Below are 7,088 nucleotides of genomic sequence, written 5' to 3'. Positions count from 1 at the left end.
AAACCAAGTTTATACCCTATTTATTCACTACGGTTTGAAGGTTTAAATTTGCACTTAAAGACTATTAAAAATCCTTACCATCGGCTGCTGCAGGTGCAAAGGCTACAAAACACTTAAAAGTCACCCGTCACCCATGCATGCCTGAATATCCACTCCTCTTCACACCCACCTCACCGCTGACATCGTGGATTTGTCCTAGAGTTTGCCTCTTGGATCTCATCCTCAACCATAATTTTTGCGGCAACTATAGCCCGTACCAGATTTACTCGTTCTCGCCTTGACTTGGGTTACATTGCCCTTTATCCATTCACTACCAAAATGGTAGAATTCTCCTAGCTTTTTTAAGCAGTATTAAAACAAACACTACCACCAGTCATAGCACATAAAAATCCTCGCTAGGAGGTATTTGGTATAGAAAAATTTATACTAAATTTTAAATGTTAAAACAATAGGAGAAGTCTAAAATTTTGGTTGTGATTCAAATCTATCTCAGATCTAGATTAGACCACTACAGGTCTACCCACCTTATCATTTGATCCGGACACCACACAATCGCCTGTTGCCATCTCTATGGAGCAACTGAGCTTCCTCACTTGGTTGAAATCATCCTATTGAGCTTCCTCGCAACATCGTCTTCATTGGTATTGAGTTTATAATAGGCGCCTACATAAGGCCTCTGTCGACCACTGTTGTACACCTCCAGCGATCACCTTAAACATTCTCATATGGCCATGATGTTCCTTCATGTATATAGGTGACAGATGTCTGCTTTGACCTCTACTAATGGTCGAAAGGCCTCTATGTACTAGCATCTTGTAGCCACTCAACTGAGTAGGCTGCCACTCTACCTCTTTGATGGCATCGACATTGTCATCATCGCTGAGATTGTCTTGTCTCTATTCTTCACATGTTTTCAAGAGAATTGTACTGCTGCTCTAATATTTAATATATATGTGTTGGGTTGTTATAAAAGACCATACTAGAAGTAGAAAATGTTACAATGAAACCTAAAAAAGAAATAAACAAGTAAAGACTCTAGGTAAATAGGCAATTTTAATGTCATTTTAATTCCATAAATTAACATTATGACGATGACATATAGAAGATTATTAATCATATAAATCATGATATCAAACATGTTCATAGTAATATAGAACATGTGATCAATTAACATGTAGACATGTCATTATTAAAAGCATAAAGGCCTAATATATGAAATATAACAATAAGACAAGGCATATATCTCATAACAGCGATAAATATGAGACAACATGTGAAACAATGAAACAGAACTACTGAAACAGATAGACAACAATATATGAAATGACTTGACCGAACCAACAAAACAAGCAGACAAAGCATATATCTTATAGAAGAAACAAACACGGGATATAAACAGAAACGACATGAATGAACTACTGAAACATACTCAGGATAGAACACGAAACAACATGAATGAACTACTGAAACATGTATGATCTAGAAGACGGAACACAGCAGGAAGATGAACAGATCATACCCTCCCATGTGCTCCGAGGATCCCGATCCTTGTCCAACTTCCATGATGTAGACGATGAAGATGATCTCTCCATCAGGAAGGAGAAATCCGCCCGCGTCCACGTGAGGAAGACGGTGACGATGCTCGATGACGACCACAAACAGCAGTGACAGTTTGGGCAGTCATGATGATGCTCCCCAAAAACCTAATTGTCGATCCCCCATGAAAGGTCTCGAACGGCAAGGGCTTCAGAGGCACCTGCCCTCTCGCTTCGCCGTGCGCATGGAGTTATGAGATGGAAATACCTTCTTTGCTGCGAAACTGTGTTCTGAGTTGTTCTCTCTTGTACCAAAGAGATGATAGTCCCCTATTTATCTTTGTGACTGGAGAGGAGAGGAGGGGAAGGGACTCCCTATTGGTGGCTGAGGAGACAGGCATCTGAAGAGTTTTCATGCGGAGTTGAAACTCCCTCAGTTATCTATGGAAACACCAACAGATAGTGAGTTGAAACTCATAGATAACTGAGTTGAAACTCCCGCACCGCCTACCTACCTGCCACTCCATGCCTTTGTCCTTTTCTTAACTTCTCAATTTAAAGTGGAAAAACTCCCACCATATAAGTCAAGTAAAGGACTCTTGGACTTCCAATCCCGTACAACTCATATTGTCCATAATTACACACCATAGAGTTTATTGATTTATTAAATATAAATGGGTTTAGACCATAATAAATCCAACAGACTTCACTTAGATGAGCCATCTATTTATGTGGTTGCATGCACCCTCTATCCTCGTTCAACTAAAATATCATATAGCTCCAATCATTCCTCTCTATGACCTTGTCCATCAGGCATCATATGGCTCTAATTCCTCTATTATGAATTTATCTACACTCCCCCTCCCCTTCCACCACTGCCCCCTCTCCCTATTAGTCACCCTCCTCTCTTGTGAGCCCAATATTTCTCACACAATCTCTTTCTCAATGCAGGAGACATGGAGTTGGAGGTAGTGGTAGCATTGTAGCCCAGGCCATAGGAGCTATCTATGGTGGTGCCAACATGATGGAGCCATGGAGGAGGAGCCTGAACCATGGTGGTGGCACAGAGGTATGTTAGAGTTAGGGTTAGAATTCGGGGTTTTGACTTTGGAGGGCCTACGACCTGTATGGCTGCATGATAGAGCTTAACCTAGTGATGGGGATGTTTATGGGTAACAAGGCAAGGATGTGAGTGCACCACAGATCTAGTAATTATGGAGGATGATCGGTGGGGAAAATTGTTAGTAGTAGGGCCTAAGACTCAGAGAGGCTAGTGAAGGACGTATGCAACATGGTGGGTCAGCTCTATGGCGATGTGGTTGATGGCAATTTTGGGACCATGATGGAGGTTGGCATTAACGTTAAAGACAAAAAATAAAAACAAATTAATTTTCCTAATAATTCCTTTCTTTTAGTGGGTGTGCGTGGTTCTAGAGTAATGCACAATTTTGGTTGTGTTAGCTATGTCAAACAATTTCTTGTGTAGCAATTTGATGATTTTTTTGGACCATGGAAGTATGAAAAACTCAAAACCTATATACTTGTAGTAGTGCAAGTAATTAATGAAGAGTGTTTTGTTTCCCCTCATTTCCCATATACTTTTCATGTCTTTGAGTTCAGCAAAGTAAAGTTGTTTAAGGCTACCAAATTTAGTGGACAATAATAATGAAATTCCAAAACTTTGCATCAAATTTCTTACCCAATTTGGAGCAACATGCTAGCTTGTAAGTTACATGTAAAAATAGCTGCATGCAGTGTAGGTATAAAATATAATATCCTCGAAAATAGTTTTGTTACTCTGCTAACTTAGATGAAAGCAATTACAACTTGATGTAATATGTCAAAAGTAACATCTGCATATTTTATGTGGATGGTTTAAATAAGTCATCAAATGTAGAATTTTTGGACCAAATAAACCTAAGTTCGAAGACTTGGTTTCGTATAGAATACTAGAATTTTTTGGTGTGGTTGATGTTTTACTTGTGCCTCATGGATTGTTTATAGGGGAGTACATGATTTTGAGGGAAAGGAACCTCTCCTAGAGATAAAGAAGGGTATCATAGGATTACAATGGATACTAAACTAACATCCCCTCATAGTCATAATAGGAGCACCATATCATAAATGGTGATATTGGAGAGAACCTAAAGGTTATAAGCCGATGAGGTGAGATCCCCCTTAATCAATATGTTTGATGTGTGTTGCGATTAGAGTGAAAACTAAAAAGGTTGTTCAAGCAAGATGGTATCCCTCTAGGCAAGAACTTGACATAGTTGAGCATGAGGTAAGCAAGTAGAAGTGGTTGTGCAAGCCATTCATAGGATTGTCATGGTTGACGTGGTTGTTGAGGTTGTCAAACATGAAGTAGTGGCATAAGAAGATGTGGGAGCACAAGGTGCTGCCATGTGTATGGACCCATTGGAAAAGATTTTCATATACAAACAATCATCAAGGGATATAGCCAAGCCACCATGGACTAGATGTGCATTGGGTTTCCTAGGCCTAGGAACACATCACTGATAAAGGCATGATTAATGTTGTCAAAACTAGATGTACTAGGTAGATGCCCCCAACCATGTGTTAGTGCCTAACTAAGAGACCAATAGTGTAACATCCCAGCCTAGGGCTTAATAGGATTAATAGGATACTCATACAAACAAGTTGCAACATATTTTTCGGAAGCCCATCTCCAAAGAACTCTAAAGTTAAGCATGTTTGGCCTTGAAAAATTTAGGGATGGGTGACCGACTAGGAAGTCCTTTTTGGGTGCGTACAAGGACAAAGTGCACAGAAAAGACTCATGTTGGTCTATGAGGGCAGAGCTGACCTTTGTAGTTTCACAGGCACGTGTGTCGTAGTTGCACAGGCATGGTGTGCATAGCTAGTATGGACCCAAAGTGGTTACACAGCATGGCACATGCGCTGGCACTAGACATATGGACATGGCTAAGAGGGGACATTCCTAGCTTGGGGTTGACCAACGAGGACGTCGATTTCTTAACGGGGTGAGGATGTAACATCCCGGCCCAGGGCTTAATACGATTAATAGGATACTCATACAAACAAGTTGCAACTTCTTTTTCAGAAGCCTATCTCCAAAGAACTCTAAAGTTAAGTGTGCTTGGCCTAGAGAAATTTAGGGATGGTTGACCGACCAGGAAGTTCTTCCTAGTGCGTATGAGTGAGGACAAAGTGCGCAGAAAAGACTCATGTTGGTCTGTGAGGCATTCTATGTCCTACAAAAGCTGCCAGATGTAAGCGGGCCTGACCTCGTGGAAGCGGGATGTTATAAATAGAGAATGCCTCCTTGATGATACCAGTGCACAAGATGTTGAGGTAGATGGTGTTGGGATGTAGCTCACAGTTTTCAAAGTAGGTGAGAGAGACACGGTGACACTAAAGAGGTTGTGCTAGATGAAGCAAGGAATTATGTCTAGGTGATATGGAATATGGTCTGGTGATCTAGATGCCACGATGGTGGTGTTTTATGGAGATGATGAAGAATGCAAACAACTTGACATATAGTCAAGGACATGGTTGCTAGTGGTGAAGATGCAATGGTGATAGGTTGATGGTGGTGAGGTTGTGCGTGAAGGACGTGATGTAGTAGGTGGCGATGACCATGACCTATAGTGCTACTATGCAAAGAGGCAATACAAAGGAAGTACTTGTACTTAGAGATGATGCATGTGTACTCAGACTAATAATGTCATAGGAGCCTAGGTTGATGGAACATGGTCGAGTTATTAGTTCTATGGTGTGTGAGTGGGAACATTGAGTTACTATGGGGCATTGATATGATAAACACTACCTAGCCCTAAACCATGCGCTTTCATAGATTGTTAAGAATGACAACTAGGGCATAAACAATAGTTCAACTAGCATTGTTTGGGATGAAGTACTAGCGGCAGTCATGACGGAGGCATCCTAGTCAATGGTGGTGATGTTGAATCGATGAGCATGACCATGTGAATGAAGTGATGAGGTAGCAATGTTCAAGGTCATCATCTCCTAGAGATCCTGATCTGAGCCCTACCACATATAGGTCAAAATAGGATGATGCCATTGTTAGAGTTTAGGCAATTGAAGATGAGGTGGTGGGTGACTCAACCCACTCTTCAATTAGAAAAATACAAAAGAATTGTTTGGCATCATCTTTAACCAATAGATCTAAAAAACCTATGGCACCTGATTAACGCAATAAGTGATGTCAGCCCTAGGTACGTGTGGTGCTAGCCCCATTGAAGATCCTCATGGTGATTTCTCTAGGGGCACACTAGACATGGATGGTGGATGATGGGTAGTTAGCGACATGTGTAGAACTAGGGTGCAACTGTAACACCCAAAAATTTAAAACTTTTGAAATAGGTGGAAAATGATTTAATTTTGTATTTTTGTGTTCATGAAAAATAGAGAAATAATATTTTTCATCAAAATAAAATCTATCATAGGGTGTAGCAACATTTTTGTGCACTCATGCTTCTGCATTTTGTTTACTATGCTGAGTATTTTTGAACTCAAAATTCAAATGATTTAAAAGGAATTTTAAATGAGTTTCAAATGGCTTTGGAATAAAATAAAAAGGAAAAAAACAAACAAACCAAAACTCTCCCCACCTGATTCTGGCCCGAAGGCCCACTCCTCCTTTCCTCCCCCTTTCGGCCTACTCCCTAACCAGCGCGCGCGGCCCAGCTTCCCTCCCCCTTTTCCTTTCTTTGCGTGGCCCAACGCCCAGCTCCGATCGCACCCCCGGCCCAATGCATCGCAGCGGCCCACTCGGCCATCCAAGCCGCGCCTCCCCTCTCTTCTTCCCCTCTGTCAACCGGGCCCCATTCTTTATTCTCTCTGACACTATGACCCCACCTGTCAGCCGGTCTTCTTCAACCTCAAGTCGGAGCCATGCAGGACTCCCGATCGGGAGCTAAATCCTGATTCACACGGGATTTTCTGCCAAATTCGCCAAAGCCGAGCCCTTTTAGGCTCCGTGATCTCCTTCTCGACTCTCCTTTCCAATCTACGCGCTCGTGGAGCCACCCTAGCCCCGTAGTACCCTAGAATGAATCTCGCCGACCGCCGTCGTTGTTTCTTTCTCGGAGTGCCCGAAGCCGTTTCAAACCGGACGCCGAGCCTCTCTTGGAGGTCTTGAGTCTCTCCGCGCCTATCTCCCTCTTTTCTTTCGTCACTGTGATGAGTTTTTGATTGCCGAACTTGTGCAGGAAGCTACCGTCCACCATCCGCGTGGTTCGCCCGACCCCGAGCTCTCTCTGCCGCAAGAAAACCCTTGGGTGAGTTCCCCTAGCTCTCCTCTTGCTCCCTGTGCAATTAGTTCTTCAAAACGTGCCCTAAATCGCCGTATCGGTGAACTCCGGCGAGATGGTGTTGGTTTCGGCTATGGCGCCGCCGTGGGGCTTCTGTAGCTGGCCGGCGTTCTGTGTTCCTCTCCTAGCTTTTAATCTTGACCCTCCATCCCACATCCAACGGCCATTTTTAGCCGATACCCTTTCGGCCTACAATCTTGCTAAAGAGCCCCTGCAGATTCTGGTATTCGAACCC

This window comes from Sorghum bicolor, chromosome 8 (assembly GCF_000003195.3).
Source record: "Sorghum bicolor cultivar BTx623 chromosome 8, Sorghum_bicolor_NCBIv3, whole genome shotgun sequence".
NCBI lineage: Eukaryota > Viridiplantae > Streptophyta > Magnoliopsida > Poales > Poaceae > Sorghum > Sorghum bicolor.
This window is presented reverse-complemented; position numbering follows the sequence as displayed.